General features: G+C 43.0%; 1 protein-coding gene and 1 pseudogene across 2 annotated transcripts in view; both read left to right on the plus strand.

The window, feature by feature from the left end:
* ERC2 (ELKS/RAB6-interacting/CAST family member 2) overlaps nt 1–16,859 on the plus strand; it is a 970,858-nt gene that overhangs the window by 790,289 nt on the left and 163,710 nt on the right. The window lies entirely within an intron of this gene.
* Nucleotides 8,252–14,077, plus strand: LOC111532980 (annotated as a pseudogene).

Raw genomic sequence — 16,859 nt, forward strand, 5'->3', positions numbered from 1 at the left:
GGGATTGCATTGGGGAGTTATACCTGATATAAATGATGAATTGATGGGTGCTGACGAGTTGATGGGTGCAGCACACCAACATGGCACATGTATACATATGTAACAAACCTGCACGTTATGCACATGTACCCTAGAACTTAAAGTATAAAAAAAAAAAATAGTCATAAAGGCATATGGCATTCAAATAAGTTTGAGCAAAGCTGGATTAAACAAAATTAATAGGTTTCTCCACTGCAGGCCTTCTCAGAGCCTTTGACAGGCCAGGATCCTCAAGCCAACGGCCACCCTCCAGAGAAAGAGCATTTGCTGTGCTTATTGCTCCCAGCCCCTTTTCTTCTCAGACCCTCATGTGGAATTAGAGTACACAGAATATATTTGGGGAAAGTTTTGCTGCAGCCTGACTTCTCTTGGACTATAGGATGAGCCATTTTCCAAGCACGTGGAGCTACCACCACTGACTGAGGTAGTTAACACGAAGCCTGGACAACCTCATGCCAAAAATGATTAAACGACCTGAAAAGGAGAAGGCAGATAGCCTAGCACCACCATTAGGCTTTTCTTTATCTTATGATGCTTGGCAACTATGTTTTGCCAAGCGCTTACTTACCTGGAGCTTAATGGGCATATATATTTACTGTTCAACAAGACTGAGACAAATAAAAAGGAACTTGGGGCCTTTCTCAAAGGATGTCGGCAAAGGAGAGGCTAGCATTTCCTTTCCTGTGCTGACGACCACTTGCCCACCACTGTCCCAAGTCAGGGCTTACTAGAAAACTTTGCAATGTCCAGATAGTAAATATTTTAGGTTTTGTGGCCCAAAATCTGTGGGCAAAATCCAGATATAGATGTTTATGTAACAAGAAAGAAAACAAATGTTCATAGATCTTTTTATTGAAGAAATTCAAAATATAATGAGTATAATTTTTTTTAATATACCTCTACTAATGAGAAGAGAGTGGGTTTCTTTTAGGGGATAACATGGCACTTTATTGGAGGTCAAAATTAGTATCCTCTGTTGTCAAAATCTATTGCAAACGTTCATCTGTTAATGCTGATCGGTACTGGTATTTTGTGTATTTCATCTTTAAAAATATCTGTCCATACAGATAGGTGATATGCATGACACTCAAAATGTGGTCAAGTTAGAGCAACCTTGCTGCCATTTGTAGTGTGTGAACAGCAGTGCAAAGCCATGAGTGTGCCATGTGTGGTCTTGGCTGCAACTCCATAACCCTGCTCTTGCCATGCAAAAGCAGCCAGAGACCATACAAGTGGGCATGGCTGTGTTCCACTGTAAACTATATTTATGGACAGTGAAATTTGAATTTCATATCATTTCCATGTGTCACAAAATATTCATTTTTTTAAAATTCTCCCTCCTCCCCCAACTAATGAAAAAGGCAAAACCCATTTTTGGCTTGCAGACCACACAAAAACCAGTGGCTGGCTGGATTTGACCTGTTGGGCCATTATTTGCCACTCCATTCTAAGTGCTTTTGCATTGGTCATCTTGTTCATCGTGACATCTCCGTATGTGGTATATACCACTATGATCCTGTCTTCAAGACGAAGAAACTCAGACACAGAGAGGGAAAGCTCTTTGCCCAAAGTCACACAGCTCCGAAATCTCAGAGTTAGCATTTGAACCCAGGTATGTCTGACTCCAGAGCTGCAGGGCAGTTGCTTGTCTGCACTGACTCACATTACATTCCCCATGGTGACCTTTTTCAATCTCTGCTGTAGTCTTCAAGCTCCCCAGCAAACTCCCTCATGGGAAGGGGAAGATGGGCCAGTTTCTTTAAGAATCATGAAGACAGCCGACAAGGGCTCTGTCCGTTTTCCTCCTCTCCACCTTAGGAGTTATCTCCATTGACCACTTCTCTGCTTCCTTCTCACATCTTATTTCACCATCTCTTTCTTCTTTTGTTCTTCCCTTTCTTCATGAGTAGAATGTCCAGTCTGCATATAGGATCTCTTGGGGTAAGGGTGTGACCTCTGCATTTCAGATCTGCCCCTGAAAGCTGTGTGACCTTGGGCACATTATTTAATCTCTCTGAACTTCCAGTGTCCTCATCTGGAAAATGGGGAAAGTGATTTCTTACATTTTCCTCCCTCATGGAGTTCTTGTGAAGATCAAATGAAACAATGGTGTAAAAAGGCAGCCCAGTGCTAGTACCTAGTAAGCACTCTGTAAATACTAGCCTTGTTGTTTTTATTTTCTTCCCTACCACTACCTACTCTGCTACTACATTGATCACCTCTCACAGGCTTGCCATGTCAATATCTCTGTAATTATTTATCAAGTGTCTACTATGTGTTACAAGGTTTAAAAGTTTGCTCCCTCCACATCTCCTGAATCAGGTTGAGCACTGAGTGCTGGGCTTTGCATTGGCACACACGGGCAAAGGAACAAATGGAATCATTCTCCCTGGAGATCTTCATGCTCCCACCAAAAACCACCTGGTTGGGATGGGTTGGAGATAGCTCTCGAAGAGTCAAGCAAACTGTCCAGGCAATAAAAAATATATGCCTACAAATTCAAAAACCCTCGACCCACAGTGCCAATAAACTAGCCCAGTTAATAGTCCATTGGAATTAGGTACATGAAGAAGCTTAAAACTTTTCAGCCATTACAAGAAATACCATCATGTTTTGAAGTCAGGGGAAACCAACAGAGGCCATAACCAAGTGAAATTACAAAGAAAATGTGAAAGTTGTCTTTTCCCTAGATCTTTTTACTCTCTTATCTTGGCCAAGCCAGAATAGTTACTTAAAATATTGGAAACAGCTTGTTGAGAAAGAAATGTTGCATCTTCTTTGCCTTCAGAAAAGCATGTACACACTTGCAGGCTTTGGTGTGTTCTTAGAGAGGCTTCAAGGAATTGTGCAAGCAGGGTATGTTCTAGCAGATTACGGGTTCTTTGTGTTTCATGTTTCATGACTGCCAGCAGCTGGCATCTTTCAGAAATCACATGAAAAGTGGGCAGAGCTCCTTGTGCAAACTTCTGAGCCAAAGGTTAAGGAGACTTTGTGTGTAACTCTTGTTGGGAAATTTTAGGGTGAAAAATATAATTATGCCTGAAAAGCCAACAACCAAGGCCAAAGGAATGTCTCCTCTTTGGAGGGTTCTTTGTTGATTAGATTAAAAACTAAGCTCTTGTGTTCCTGCCTACAAATTACTCAGATTATTTGAAAAGAAATGAAAGAAGACACTGGGAGGGAAAACTGTTACATACTATCCTATGTAGCACTTAACTAATGCTCACCCGTTTAGCAGTTAGTTCAGTAAATATTTATTGAGTACCTGCTATGTGCAACTCAACAGAAGCTAAATATTCAAGTTCCTGCTCTCTGAGTAGTTTTACTCAAGTTAGGTGTATTCTTAATCATCTCTCAATGTAAGCTTCTGGTCATAAGAAGAATTAAAAGACTCTAGAGGTTAGCACAGGGCAACTTTATATTGCATAATCTATAATTGCCATCAATTCTGTATAGATATAGATTAGCATGGGCAATTCAACAGGCTGGCCTTAAGAGCTGTGTGGTGTGGCCTGAACATCAGGCCCAGCAGTCAAGAGGGGCAACACACAAAAACACTAAAAAGAAGATAGGAAAGTGATACTACCACATTGGAATGAGGTGTTGTCATCAGCCAGCAGACCCCAGTGGAGTCCTGTGAGTCTTGTAGCCCTGGAATCTAAGTAATGACGATGAGCATAACTTGTCCTGGAGTGGAGCACAACCATTAAGGAAGGCCTCCTTTGTCCATGTGTAACTCTACTTAGTCTTTCTCTGTCCCACCATGTAGGTCTTAGGTTGCCCCATTTTACAGAGGAGAGGCTAAATTACATCTTGGTCACACAACTTAGAGGTGGAAGAACCCAGGCTGTGTAACCCAGTTGTCATTCCCCATCACATTCTGTGTTCTTTCTTCAGTATTATGTGGCCACTGCTAGCCATCCGATATAGCAAGGGGTTATTCAGACCCAGCTCCTTAAACCACATGCCAAAGTCCCTCCCCAGATGAGTTTATGAGTCAGCTAACTCATGGTTGGGAAATCAAATAGTGATATATATATACATATATATACACACAATTTATTATGCATTATATATCTTAAATGTATACATTATTACATAATACATGTTGTATATTGTATGTTAAACATTGTGTTAGTTTCCCAGGCTAATCCACAAAAGCCTATGTCATGTTGCTAAAATTTCTATGCTTGTGGAGAGGGCTGGGGAGGATAATGGAAGATAATATAATAGCTAAAACAGAATAAGAAAAACAAGATCGAATGAAAACTTAACAGCATTGATTGATCTTGAGGCCACATACTTCAGGAGAAGTGGCCTTGTTTAAAAAGGACAAGGAAAGATAGTGCTCATCTTAGGATGTTGTTTTGAGAATTACATCTGTTAAACCATGTAAACCATCTAGCACATTGTAAAAGTGATGTAAATGCTAGTTGCGTAGATAAATGGAGACCTTTAAAAATATTTCAAAGGGAATTCCCGAACACTTTTAAAGCGAAACCTTTGGAGAGTGATCACCTAAATTATTTATACTTAATTTCACTTTAAAACAAGAGTTTCCTTCTACATTGCACCTGGCTATTTGTGCACATGCTAAGTGCCTGAGTCTGCCATTCATCATCCTGCGACTGCCTGCTGCAGCTAAGATTGCCAGCTAGTGCAGCTGAGAAGCAGCTATGGAAGCCCCACAGTCAGATGCTTACCTTCCAGTGTTGGAAATAATAAGGGTGCCTCTCCTAAGCAATTACACCATGCCCCACACTTCACTTAGTGCCTGGCCATACACTAACTCACTTTGCCCCCTAACGAACCCAGGAGGCATGCGCTATTATTAGTTACATGTTAAAAATAAGAAAACTGGACCCTAGAGAGTTTATGAAAGTTGCCACAAGTTGTGGAACCAGTGAGTGATGGAGCGGGAATTTAGAAGTGGGCAGTTTGCCCCTGGAGAACACGCACTATGCCAGGATTTCTCAGCTTCAGCACTATTGAATCTAGGGCTAGATAATTCTTTGTCTTGCATCCTGTCTATTGTAAGATATTTAGCAGCATCCCTGGCCTCTACCTACTGGATGCCAGTAGCATCACTGCCACTCCACCCCCAGACCCTAGTTGTGACAACCAAAAATGATTCCAGAGATTGCTGAATGTCCCCTGGGGGTCAAAATGGCTCCTGGTTGGTTGGGAACCACTGCTTTACCCCCAGATATCATCCCTTGGATTTGAACATTATCAAAGTTTGACCCACAGACTGAAAGAATCTCACAGACTTTACTGCCTGAAAGTTACCTTTGACACTACTCAGAGGAAGCAGAGCTTTCTTACAGAGGGGAGGGAAGGGAAGTGAACATTGAAAATGTCCGTGTGTGTATTAGGACATGGAAGAGGAGACCAACAGTCAAGGTGTGCATGGCAGGTGGAGGTACAGAGGGAGGAAATGGTGATTTGGAAAGGATGACATACTTGCCACTGAAAACCCAGCAAATCTGAACTCGCGGGGCTCCTGCACAATGATTGAGAGCTCCTGCTGGAGTCAACAGCCCTGATTCAAATACCCGCTCCACCACTGATGAGCTCTGTGACCTTGGGTCAGTGATTTAATCTGAGTGCCAGTTTCCTCCCCTATAAAACCTAAGTAATGTTTGTTTCTACCTCATGGTGGTGTTGTGAGCCCCTTACAGGTGCTACAAGAGAAAGGGCTTCATAGATGCTAATCAGTTGTCCTGGCCACCCCACCTAAGGCTGTGATGTTTAAGGGATAATACGACAGGGTCTGGACTCAGACTGCCCAAGTCTAAATCCAGCTTGGCCACATGCTAGCTGTGTGATCTTGACTGAGTAGCTCAGCCTCTATGAGCCTCAAAGCCCTCATTTCTAGTGCCTACCTTGCAGAGTCCATATATGGAAGCTATGAGATGATGCAGTGAACCCTTGCCCAGTTCTGGAGCCCAGCAAACTCTCATCAGCATTAGCACCATGATGACACTTCCCACCTTATCATTTGTCTTTCCTTTCTAGGGCTGCCATAGCAAGGTGCTGCAGGCTTTGTTCAAGGGGTAGGCAGGTCCTTCTGAGGCTATGAGGGACAATCTATTCCATGCCTCTCCTCTAGTTTCTGGTGGTTTGGTGGCAATCTCTGGTGTTCCTTGGCTTGCAGATGTATCACTGTGATCTCTATCTTCATTTTCTCCCGGCGTTCTCCTTGGGTGCATGTGTCTCCTTGTGTCCAAATTTCCCCTTCTTAGAAGGACAACAGTCACCTAGGATCAGGGTCCAGGATGACATCATCTTAACAAATGAGATCTGCAATGACCCTACTTTCAAGTAAGGTCACATTCTCAAGTACTAGGGATTAGGATATCAACACGTGAATTCTGAGGGGGACACAATTCAATCCATAACAAGATTCTATGAATCTTCTAAAGGTTTCTTCCAGCCCTGAAATTCTATGAGGAATGGCTAAGATCTGAGTAGCTTGTGGCAACCAAATAATGGAACCCTGAGAACAGTGGAAAGAGCACTGTTTGAAGAGTCAGGAAATGTGCTACTTGAGGAAAGTGTCTTGATTTTTTTTTTTTTTTTACTTTTAAAATCAATTTACTTGATTATATGTCTTCTCTGTCCTGTGGGGCTGACAACAGCTACTTTCTACACCTTCACCGCGCACCCTCTTCCCAAAATTATTCTGCAGACTGCAGAAGAATGTGGCTGTAAAGACACCTTGAAGCTTTCAAGGCTCTGTCTCTGTGTGTTATTATTATCCCCATTATTCATAGGGAATAGGCGAAATGTTGACTCCCACGTGGGGATTCAGTGTCTGTTAACAAGGCCTCATTTCTCCATCACTGCTTGCCTCTCCCCATCAAACGCAGACCTACTGCTAAAGTTTTCAAAAGCTCCCTGCGTTGCGAGATTTGAGCAAACTTGATCTTCCAGGTTAAACTTAAATATTGTTTCCATTTTGAAGCCTGTCATGTGGGTGTACCACAAAGAGCGTTTGGTTTCCACCCCCACCCCGCCTGAAGCTCTGGGCCGCAGTATATAGGCAGTAACAGAATACTAGGAAGAAAGAGCCTGAAATAGATCCTTGGCTCTCAGCCTGTACAGAGACAAAGCAGGATGTAAGTAAAACCATTACTTCTACCTCCTGATCAAAGGCGAGATGGTAACCCCGCCCCTCCTCCCCACCACCCAGCAAGCAATTAACACAGCCTGGCGTCTCCTCTGCAGTGATGGCGGTTCATGAGCTCGGGCTCACGAGTGGTTGAAAGTGGGGGTGCCTTCTGTGCCTAGGTTGAAAAATGTGCGCATTTGTGAACAGAATACATGACGAAATGGGGGAAACACAAAAACCAAGCTTGTTGACAGCTTACTCTTTTCATCTACATTTGATGCAGAGTGAGATCAGAATTTGCCAGTGGAACTTAGAAGGTTTGTATCACAGGAATTAAGTAGACTCAAGTTGATTTTGCAACCACCTATAAACTTGTTAAATGCAGATTCTGATTCCATTAGGTCTGCGTGGAGCCTGAGATTTTATGTTTCTAACAGACTCCCAGGTAGGGTTATCAAATTTAGAGGTGGAAAAAATAAAATAAAAGAAAGACTTGACATCCAGTAAAATTTGAATTTCCTGTATTTTATCTGGCAACCCTTCTCCCAGGCAATGTTAATGCTGCTGGTGCGTGGACCACCCTTTGAGTGGCAAAGATGTACATCCTAAAGACATAAAAATCTGATGAAAGTATAAGGCTGAGTTAGTGGATGAGCATCTGGTACAATTTAGAAACAAGCGCATGGTTTACAGGATAGTCGCGCTGCAAAATGTGACTTAGCTATAGGCAGAAACAAACCAATAGCAGCAAAGAGTGTACGTACATCATTAGAAACAGGGTTCCTTGCATTCCTAGGCTTAGAGTCCTGGGGGACAGTGTGGTACTCATGTTTGCTTTGTAGATTTATTTTCTTAGCCACTTAGTTAATATTGGTAAATCCAAAGTAAATTTAGAACTATAAAAATAAAAAAGGTTTTTTTTTTAAAGAGCTAAAAACAATGCAAAGTTTAATGTTGAGGGCCTTGAGGATGGCATTTTGCCACATGCTGCCTCCCTTTCCAACTCACCCTCCAAAAGGAAGGGGCCACTGTAACTCCTGCAGCTCAACCCTGATAGGTAATCTGCAGATGAGGTGGGGGCTGGGGCATAGGTTTACAATGACATTTGACATGCAAACCCAACGGTCTGTTTCTTTGAAGCTAAAAGAACTGATTCTAGCTCCTTTGAGGATACTGGGCCACCAGAGTGGCCACTTACAGATTGCCAGAAAGTTGCCACTGAAAGGGAGCTTAGCCATCATTGATTCTAGCCTTACTTCCACTGATGAAGGGGCAGGCTGCAGACAGCAAGTTCCTCCTCCTCTGAGCCCCTTTCTCCTCTACTGGCTACTCTGGCAGGTACACTGGAAAAGCTTTATTCCAGGGGCTGTGTAGGGTTAGGACTTGGTTTTTAAGATCTGGTTTTGGGGAATTTCTTTGTTTGATTGAAGGTAAAGAAAGATTGTCTAATTCTAAATCTTACTTGCCTGTGTTCTGTAATGAAAACCATCTCCCTTCCGTTCATCCATTCTTGAGAGTGGCTTAAATCTTATATATATGTCTCCTGTGATTTTAGTAGGCTTGATTTATTTAATCAAAGGCAGATACCAGACTTTTCCCAAATTTAATAGTGCCATTTGTTTTATTCTTCAAGTATTTATTGAGCACCTTCTATGTGCCAGGTCTGTGGAAGGTCACAGCCATCCAGAAACTAGAAGATAAATAGCCCTCTCTCATTCAGCATGTCTCATCAGGACTTGGCTCTGCTGTAGCAATGAATAAGCATGGAATTTTAAGCTGAAATGCTCAGAGGTTAGTCATTTTAGCTGTTTGGCCGGCCTTAATTTCTAAAACATCAAATAACATCATATTTCAAGTCCCATTGATAGATAGCCTATATGCCCCTACCCTTAGTGATATGTCTAGCATGGTATTTTTCACCCAATTCTTTTAAAAATCTACATTCATGACTCAATTCTCATTGTCAAATATTTAAGCTATATTGAAGTAGACAACTTAAAACCTCAATGTCTCCTTCACTCTGTCCCCCAACTCTACGCTTCTCCCCAGAAGCAAAAGACCCCAATTAATTGGTAGAGATGTCCTTTGTCTGCATTTACAAATAATGTACATTTACATAATTCATTTAACACAAATTAGATTATATTATTCAGCTTCTTCTGTGATTTGCATTTTTCACTTAATAGTATGTCTTGGTAAACTTTTCATTTTAATATATATAGACCTACCTTATTTTCTAATAGCGACAGAAGTATTTCATGGAATTCCCCTGCCAAGGTTTATTTTAGCCACTCACAGTTAATAGGCATTTAGATAGTTTGCATGTTTTGCTGTCACAAACAAGACTGCAATAAATAATTTTATGTATATGTCTTTGGGCATATGTGCAAGTATTTCTGTAGAATAGAGACCCAGAATTTTAATTTTCTACATGAAATAAATCTGATAAGCTGATGAGAACAGGATTTGTTGCCAATTGGCAAATACATTCCAATCTGAGTCTTGAGTTTCCCAGCCCACGCTGTCCTGTTTGTATTAATGCAGGATTGCCCCCAGGAGTCCTCCCTGTTCAGACCCTGCTGACTGACAATTAGGAATCTGGAGTTGAGCTTCATATGTAAAAACCTAGATTTGCAATATTTAAATACTTAAATACCTTAAAATGGTATGGACTTTATTAAATAGAAAGTGAAAAGGGGAAAAACTAAGGGAATTTCCCTGTTAAATGAATGGAAAACTCCATATTTAACAGAGCACTAGTCTCCCAGGAAAGGAGGTGGGCCCATTGTTTTTTTTTTTTTTTTTTTTTTGAAAATAACCTTTTCACATTTTTCTTCCCAGCTAAGCCAACTCCCCAAATAGCCTAAACTAAACACCTAATGAGTGTGCTGTATTGAGATGTATTTTGTTTCAGATTTTAAAATGCAGCAAATAAGATGTAATAGGCAGAATCTAAAGATGTCTTTCCAAGACGGCCATGCTTCATTCAAACACTAACCAGGTACTGGACGAAGGGACTTTGCAGCTTATCTTAAAATAGGGAGAGTATCCTGGATTATGTAAACGGACCCAATGTCATGACATTAGCCCTTAAAAGTGGAGAAAGAAAGTGGAAGAGTCCGAGTGGTGCAGTGGAAGAGGGAAGGGGTGAGATTAGGAAGAAAAGGCAAAATGATCCCAAGGGGGAGGAGAGGCTGTGATAAAAGGGAAGGGGCTATGAACCAGGGATTGCAGGTGGCCTCTAGAAGCTGAGAATGATGCTCAGCCAACTGCCAGCAAGGAAGGTCCCACAACCAGATGGAGCTGAAGTCTGCCAGTGACCTGAATGAGCTGGGAAATAAATTCAGCCTCAGAACTGCAAAAAAGATTGCAGCCCTGTTGACACTTGGTGATTTTGGCCTCATGAAACCCAGAGCGAGAATGAACTGAACCATGCTGTGCCAAAGTTCTGACCTACAGAACTGTGAGATAATAAATAGATATTTTTTAAAGTCAATAAGTGTGTGGTGATGTGTTAGGATAGCAGTAGAAAACTAATGCACAGATGGGTTGAACCAACATCAGTGTGTAAGACTTGGCCCACAGGGCAAGCTGGTGCTTTTACTTGCTGGCATCTGGAGCAGGGTAAGGGCCCAATGTTATAATATGAAGAAGAGCAGCTTGCATTTTCTAGGTGCTTACCTCATTTTAGGTGCTGTACATGGTACTTTACGTGCACTTCTTACCTTGTTCTTCACAGCAGCCCTACAAGGATTTATGCTTTTATTATTATTATCATCCCTATTTTAAAGGTAAGGGACCTGACTGAGGCTCACAGGGGTTAGCTACCTGGGCAGGTGTCACATGGCTTATTAATGGCAGGGCTAGGACTCAAACCCATGTCTGTGGGACATCATGCCCAAGTCTGTGCACCTAAGTGCTATATTTCACAGTGCACCACGACCCCAATTAAATATGAAGCTAATATGTTTCCATATACAAAATTGCTGATACCGAAACTCCTGCTAGCCCCTCACAACTAAGAATGCCTTTCATCACATAAAGCCTTTTAACCTTGTTTTAATGCCCTTGGAATACTACACCACTAGGTGCTGAGCAAGGAGGAAAAAAATCAAAGTTGGATGGTCAAGGAAATAGGAGACGCCCACCCCACCCCCGCCCCACCCCCCAGGTTCTGCAAGCCAAAGCTCAGAGCACACTCTTGTATTTCTCTTCAAATCCTTGGGGGTCTCGCTTACTCTAGATTGTGTCAAAGATTGTGCCCCTTTCTCTGCACCAAGCACTCAATTCCAGGGGTGGAAGTTGTGATGGAGACATTTTTATACCTGCGGCATACAGATCAGGAGCCAAAAGGAATATCAGGTAGAACAAATGCTATCGCTGACATTTTATCTGGAGGTGGGGGTGCAGGTTGATGTGCCAATTTGCTCTCAGTTGCACGTACAGAAATTGTGACCTCAAATTCAGCCAATGGAAAGTCTGAGTATGAACATTCACATTGTTCAGACATTTAACAAATATGAACTGAGCTTCCATAATGGGATGGGGTTTGCATGAGAAGTTAATGATACAGTAATGAATAAGGTGAGTTCCATACTCATAGATCTTCCAGGCTCCATTATTCCAATATTATTCCAGGCTAATGAAGGAAGCACAGATAAGCAAGCAATTGCAGGATAGTATAATAAGTGCTGTCGTGGAGGAGGCACTAGATGCCTAGAGTACATGTGGGAGAGATGCCAAACCCAGATTCAGAAGCCAGAAATAGTGACCCTTGAGCTGCGGCCTTAAGGATAAGTAGGAGTTGGCCAGGTACAGAGGCGGCAGAGGAGAATAGCCCAGCCCCAGGGAATGTCATGATGTAGATCTGATCTAGGAGCCTACCTATGTCCATAAATACATCGGGAGTATAGGAGGCAAACAGGCTATCAGTTGAGAGTGAGGTCAGAAAGCCTTTCTACTAGTTTTTTGAAGAGATAGAACTTAATTATAAGGGGACTTGGAAACCATTGAAAGAAAAGGCTAAGCAGTGGCATGAATGGATGTAGGTGCTTTAGAAGGATCCCTCTGGTGGAAGAGCCAAGAATTGATGGAGGGGAGTGAGTGGAGCACAGAGACTATTGGGACCTGAGAGAGGTGGTGGGGGTAGAAAGGAACGGTGGGGAAAAGCAGCTGGATGCCAGAGCTATCTGAGGAGGAGGGGCCATGGGGTTTGTTCATCGGTTGGAGGGAGAAAAGGGAGCCCAGGATGACAGCCAGGGTTGATTTGGCCAAATCATCATCCAAATATTATTCTGGGCTGACAGGCCCAAGTTGCAGTTAGCAGAGGCAACATGGGCTTATAATTTGCCATTTGTGAATGTCCTGAGGAGTGGAGAATCAGCTAGGAAGCAAATCTTCCTTCTGCTGCATGAGACAGCCAAAAGAGCACCTCTGAGGATAGGCATCTTGGGGATTTCAGAGCAGGTAACGCCTTTTGGTTGTTTTGAATATGCTGACAGAAGAACAAAAGCTTTCAGGAAAACAAAGCCCAACCCCTTAATGAAACAGGAAAGGATATACAGTTTCAAATGCTTGCTTTCCTTGCTTTCTGAGAAGAAAGATGCCTTGCCTGTTGAAGGTGGCAGATACAGGTTGCTCTGTGGGCCTCGGGAAGGGTCACTGCAGCTGTCACCTGCCCACCCACGTGTCCTGAGGCACTGTGACATCTTGACAGGTGTCCTGACTCTTGGCCTTGACATGTCCTGTCAGGCCTGCCCGTCAGCTGGGACTGGGCTTGGGGAAGAGCCTGCGGGCCTGGGGCCTGGTAGCACTTGCTTAGTTAAACATCTGTGGCTGCTATTGCCCTGTCACAGGCTGGCAAGTCAGAACTACTCAGATTGACTTGCACAGCGTTAGTCCTTCAGTCTTCTGATTATGTGGCTCTGCAGCAGGGAGAGGGAGATATTCATGAGCAAGTGTGCAAAATGCATTTAATGCCTACCAGTGGTGTACAGCCATCCATTGCTTCGGTCTGCCCAGTGTCTGTCTCCCTGTCTTTTGATACGAAGGGCCAGAGTTTCTCTGGGGAATTCCTTTCAGTTTCTGCAGTTCTGGGACAGTTACTCTTCACCCAGTACTATGTCAATATGGGCACATGACTCAAGCCAGCCAGAGTTCACTTTCCCTAGACTTAATCACTCAGAGGGAGCTATCCCTTAAGCCACTGAACTAAGATTGGTTCAGAAATGGGCACGTGATCAAACTAGACCAATGAGTCTCAGTTCTGAGATTTTGAGTTAAGACCACTTGGAAAAAGAACTGTTTATGGAAGTAGAAGCTGGAGTGATGAAATTTGGGGTACCAGGGGCAACAGTACCATAGTTAGAAGAGAACCCTACCTGAAAATGAAGTCAGAAAGAAAAGGAAAGTAGACAAGAATGATGGAGAGGCAGGCAGAGAGATCCCTGAGGACATCATTTAAGACCCCAAATTCACCTGTGCCCAAAGCCAGATTAGTCCTGAATGATTTAGTTACAAGAACCAATAAGTGCCTTTTCCCATAAGCCAGTTTGAGGCCAGATGAATAGAAATTGCATCCCTTATTGAGTCCTGGCTCAAGTCAATTTAGCAAGCATTTGTTAAGATCCACGGCGGGAGCTATACCTCAGAACTCTGGGGAGCACAGGAGGCATGCTACAATCACAGCCATTGGCAGTATTGTTATTATTCTATTTATTAGACATTTCCCCAGCTTTCAGACACTCCTCAGCACTTTACACACATAATTTCATTTGACCCTTTGAGCACATCTTTTAATTAAAAATAATTATCTACACTTTACAGGGAAAGAAACCTAGCCCAGAGAAGTTAAGATATACATCCAGGGGTGGGTGCAGTGGCTTATACCTATAATCCCAACACTTTGGGAGGCCAAGGTGGGAGGATTGCTTGAGCCTAGGAGTTCAAGAACACCCTGGAAAACATGGCAAAAATCCTGTCTCTATTTAAAAAAAAATACAAAAATTATCCGGGCATGGTGGTGTGTGCCTGTAGTCCCAGCTACTCAGGAGGCTGAGGTGGGAGAATTACGTGAGTCTGGGAGGCAGAGATTCCAGTGAGTTGAGATCATGCCACTGCATTCCAGCCTAGGCGACAGAGTGAGACCCTGTCTCAAAAAAGAAAGAAAGAAATATGTCTAATATAGTAATAATAGTGACACAGGATGTGAGTTATTGTCTATAATGGCCCCAGAATCTATGTTCTCACCACCCTGATTTCTTGCCTGCTTTTTCTGAGGCGGCTTACACTCTGGTCAGGGAGACTTAAAGGGAACACACTAGGGAGGGGGGAGGGATTGCACTGGAGAGTTATACCTGATATAAATGATGAATTGATGGGTGCTGACGAGTTGATGGGTGCAGCACACCAACATGGCACAGATATACATATGTAACAAACCTGCACGTTATGCATATGTACCCTAGAACTTAAAGTATAATAAAAAATAAATAAATAAATAAAATAAAATTTCAGCCCTGGAACTTTAAAGAAAAAAAAAAAAAAGGGAACACACTGGCAGGCAAAAGAGGTTACTTCCTCCCATCTCAAGGACTTGGAAGGAAGGGAAATAAGACTGTACACCCATGAAAGCAAAATGGAATAGATCGGAGTAGAGATTTGCCAAGTTGCCTTATAGAGCCAGGACGGCTTCTAGCCAGCTAGGCTAGATCTAGCTGCCTGAATGTACTGGCAGCAGAAAACAAAACAAAACAAGGGTGTGTCAGGAGAGGCATCAGCCAACCATGGAGGCAAAAGCGGGGGAGTGAAAGAGGAGGATCTTGGGGGTGCACTTCATAGCACTATCCAGGAGATGGGTGTCATAGCCACGGAACTTCCCAATGGCCAGGCCATCTCTAGGGGGAGATGAGAGGGGAGGTGGGGCCAGGAATCCAGTAGTTACTCTGTCCATCAAAGCCACTATCCTGCTGTGAAATAGTTCCCTGGGGCCTCTGTGCCATATCTGTGCCATTTTTCAGTAGAATCCAAGAATCTAGATTTCTTTATGATAGCAACTTATTGGAATTCTTTTAAACACTCTGCAGGCCCAACAACCACCCCAAGTGCAAGAAACAATCTTGGGGCTCCTCTAATTTGTGATCCATAACAAGGGCTGGGCAGGAATAGGGTAGGAGTTTTCTGAGTTTGGGTTCCTGATGCCCTTGCATGACTACTTCAGCCAACATCCCTAGTTTTGAGGATGCCATTCTTCTCTTCATTGTGACCCCTCCTACTCTCTTTTTAAGTTATTCCTAGACCTCTTCTTTCCTAGAGGCTGTGTCTATGGGAAGGGGACTGTGCTTACCACAGTTGGACATTCCAGGTTCTGCAGTGATAGTTTCATATCACTGTAAATTCAGCTGGCCTTTGGAGTCTAATTGGTTTCCCCTGTGACTTCGTACAAGAAGAGACTGGGGTGGTCAGAAGCTAATGAACCTTTTGGTCTATACATCTTTCAGAGTTCTCCTTATAAAATAATCAAAAGGTCTCTAATTTGCAATGCTAAGGAGACAGGAGCTGGCTACTTTGGAAGCTGCCCTTTTGGAGATGTACTTCTTCTTCTGTGGCCTAACAAGGAAGGTTTCAGAGCCTCCCAGACTCAAGGCCAGGCCTGGGTGATGGCATAGCAACCATGTAAAGTGCATTCTGCACCAGGAGTAGTGGCTCATGCCTGTTAATCCCAATGCTTTGGGAGGCCAAAGTGGGAGGATCACTTGGGCCAGGAGTTCAAGACTAGTCTGGGCAACATAGTGTGACCCCCATCTCTACAAAAAAAATAAAAAGTAAAAACAAAACAAAATAGCTGGAAGTGGGGGTGTACACCTCTAGTCCGAGCTACTCAGGAGGCTTAGGCAGTGAGTCAGGAAGATCACTTGAGACCAGGAGTTCAAGGCTGCATGAGCTATGATTGCACCACTGCATTCCAGCATGGGTGACAGAGTAAGACTTTGTCTTCTAAAAAAAAAAATTTCTTTAAATCAAAACTCAGATAAATAAATAAATAAATAAAGTACCTTCTCCCATGGATATTCCTGTGCCCTGGATGAGAAGGGCCAAGCAGCTTTGCAGACAGAAAGAACACCACAAATTTAAACTGGAGTCCCAGCTTCATTACTAGCTAAGTGGATAAGTTTTCCAACTCTTTAAGTTTCAGTTTCCTCAGATAAAACGTGAAGATAATAATAGGATCTGCCTCACAGAGTGGCTATGAAGACTAAAATGGAAAAGAAAAGAATGCAAAGGGTTTAGCAGGGCACCTGACATGGTTGCATTCATTAGCTATTAGTGACTCTCTTCTTTCTGATATATTTGCATCCTGGGCTGAACACACATCTCTGTCCACATACTTTTCTATGTATGATCCAGGCCTGAGTGTTCCATACAGTGACTCAGGTCCTCAGGAAGGCAGGGAGTCTTGGAGAAAAAAGGCACCTGGCCTTATAGGTAGCCTGGGTGACCCAGCAACTATCCATAGAGTACATTTCCATGACAGTCTGGAAATGTCAATGAGGGAAATGGGCCAGGGAGGCTTGGTTAAAGGGGCATCAGAAGTCAGCTTCAACCCCACATGCCATAAGGGAATGCAAGCTCAGTATAGCCATATCTGTGCCGTTTTTCAATAGAATCCAAGAATCTAGATTTCTTTATGATAGCAACTTATTGGAAT

The sequence above is a fragment of the Piliocolobus tephrosceles genome, chromosome 2 (genome assembly GCF_002776525.5).
Source record: "Piliocolobus tephrosceles isolate RC106 chromosome 2, ASM277652v3, whole genome shotgun sequence".
Lineage (NCBI taxonomy): Eukaryota > Metazoa > Chordata > Mammalia > Primates > Cercopithecidae > Piliocolobus > Piliocolobus tephrosceles.